General features: G+C 46.9%; 1 pseudogene; it reads right to left on the bottom strand.

Annotated features, from left to right (window-relative positions):
* Positions 1–264: 264 nt before the first annotated feature.
* Positions 265–634, bottom strand: LOC103727951 (annotated as a pseudogene).
* Positions 635–2,608: the final 1,974 nt, after the last annotated feature.

The following is a 2,608-nucleotide window of genomic DNA, read 5'->3' as shown; positions in this document are numbered from 1 at the left end:
ATTATTTAGCAGAAGCTGTAATACTGTAGAGAAAGAAGGCAGAATTTCAGGCTGCAAGCCTTATGGGGTTTGGGGGGTTTTTCTTTTTTTGAACCTTTAATGAGAAAAAATATATATATTATGGAGCTCAAGAACACTGTACTTGGTGTGTCATTGCATGGAGATTGGAGGTCACACAAGTAGAACTAGTTAACAGGCTATGCAAAAAGAAAGACACACACAGGCAACAAAACACTAAAGTGGCAGCTATAGCACGATTACTTCTCAGTCACTCAGCAGCACGTTGGGCATCCCGTCACTGATGGGGAAAAGACGGCCTGACTCTGGGCATTGCAGGGTGCCCTCCAGCACATCCACCTCCAGCAACACGTGATACATCGTTCTCAAAAACGTCTGTCCGTCGTGCTCAAAGCCCTCAAAAGGGTTCTTTGGGAATCATTTCCAGGTTTAAGCAGTCCATGGCCTCTGCAAGCGCCACCCGTTCCACTTTGGGGATCATCCGCCACAAAGTCAGGGTTGAACTCCACGGGGTTAATGGGGACCACCACGGTGGCCTGCAGGCTCAGCAAGAAGCCACTCCTGGCCATACCCCGTACATGTGCAAGCTCAGGAGGTTGTGGGTGAGCAGTTTCATGTTGCCATAGTTGAGCTAGCGACCGACTGCACCATTTTTACAGCAGAGGAGACAGGGATGCACAGATTGCAAATGGCAGACGGCAGTTCCACCTCAGCTCTTATCCGGTCTTTCCATCACAGTGAGTACTAAGCAGTGTGGAGGAAATGCTCTTCCAGACACCCAAGGGAAAGAACACAGTGGAGGACAGGCAGTGTTTAGCCATCTCGAGCTCCTGCACCTGCCCTGTGTTATCTGTGCAGTTAAAAGGCTCAGAATTGAGCATGTTCCTGGCTTTCCTCATGGACCAAAGTTTTACACCCAAAGCCAAATAGAAAAGTGAGGCTATGTCTCAGGCATAGACAACTCAGAAATATCCAGAGGACTAAGTGTTGTTTTCTGTTTTGGCCTACTCCATCAGAGAGGATCATCACTTAGGAATAGGAGAATGGGTGAAAAATTTTAGCAAATGGTTGAAACTTGAAATACAGATGAAGGGCAATGTTACGCCAGTTCCAGTTAACATCTAATTGAAGAATTGCCATTTTGTGAAATTTATTTATCTGTAGATCCTTGGCCTTGCTCATGATGGAGTAGACAGAAGGGAGCAAAGGCTTCCCTTCAGAAGTGATTTCAGCTGCCCATTAGAAGCACTGGGGTGGAGGCAGAGGTCCTGGGAGGGGAGGGGCAACTTGTTAAAGATCTGGGGAGCCCACAGATGTGGTTTAGCTGCAATTCACTCTTTCCTCTTTTTTCCATATCAAGGGCATGCTTTATCTTTACTGATCTTGCCTACTACCATACACTGGACAAGAATGTTCCTGCCCATTTTTATATGATCCTGTAACAATGTTTACCTGGGGATTTATTGTTGGGATATAGGAACACAGTCATACTTAGTGCTGCCCTGGGTAAGTACACCCTGACCCAGGAGGGACTTGGTCCCCAACATAAAACCCAGCAAGGCAGAAGACCCTCCCCAGCCTATCTGGTGGCCGACTTTGCTCACCCTCTGAACACAGAATCACTGAGGTCACCGACAAGACAAGCTTACTTTCTGTTACCTGAGTTCCAGAAACACTTCTAACTGGCTGCCTCTGAATTTCATTTCTAAACATGGGGACACAAAAAGAAAGCGACCAGCTAGCCAAGGTTCGGCTCTGTCTGAGCCAACCATCTATAGTAGAGAATATTGAGTTTAAATAGTCTCTGTAGTCCATGAAACCTATGCTCTTTTCTCTTTATTTTAGAAACCATGCAATCTCCATTATAACCAGAGCTATTAAGTGACTGATCTGGAGTCACGCATGTGGCAGAACTCCCTGTACAGGGGGTTTCCCTTGTAATGTGCTGTTTCCCATCCAAATGTATGAAGGGAAAAGGCACAGAAGAAACAGACATAGCAGGAACCCCATCCAGCCTCGGTCTTACTCAGAGAGGCACCTTACAAACAGTCCTGAGATGCCATTGAACTAGTGCCTGAAGGGGGCAGGGCTTAGGATGAACAGGCCCTAGTGGGTAGCCTTGGTCTAAGTCCATCTCACCAGAAAGTCTAGGCTGCTGCCCACCATAGGGCAAGGAGGTGAACTTACCTCTAGTGAGAGAGCTATATATCACAGAAGTGGGATACACTGTGTGACTTTGAACTACTATGTACTGGACTTCCTCTGTATCTCCATTATCAAGGGTGACTGAATGAGATCTCAGCCCCTTCCACAATGGCTCACTGCTCCAAATTCCCATAAGTTCGTAGGAAGAATAGGAACAACAACTTGCTAACAACAAATGCAAGTCTGGTAAGTAGGTGCTCAGTCCTTGGACTAAATGCAGTTTTAAAAATCCAGGCATGCTGGGTGTGGTGGCACAAGCCTTTAGTTCCAGCACTGGGAGGCAGAAGCAGACGGGTCTCTATGAGTTCAAGGCCAGCCTGGTCTACATAGCGAATTCCAGGCCAGCTGGGGCTACAGGGAGACCCTGTCTCAAAAAGACAAAAAA

Source organism: Nannospalax galili, unplaced genomic scaffold (genome assembly GCF_000622305.1).
Source record: "Nannospalax galili isolate Female #2095 unplaced genomic scaffold, S.galili_v1.0 scaffold829, whole genome shotgun sequence".
Taxonomy (NCBI): Eukaryota; Metazoa; Chordata; class Mammalia; order Rodentia; family Spalacidae; genus Nannospalax; species Nannospalax galili.
Note: the sequence above shows the minus strand (reverse complement) of the source record. Positions and strands in the feature narration are given on the sequence as shown.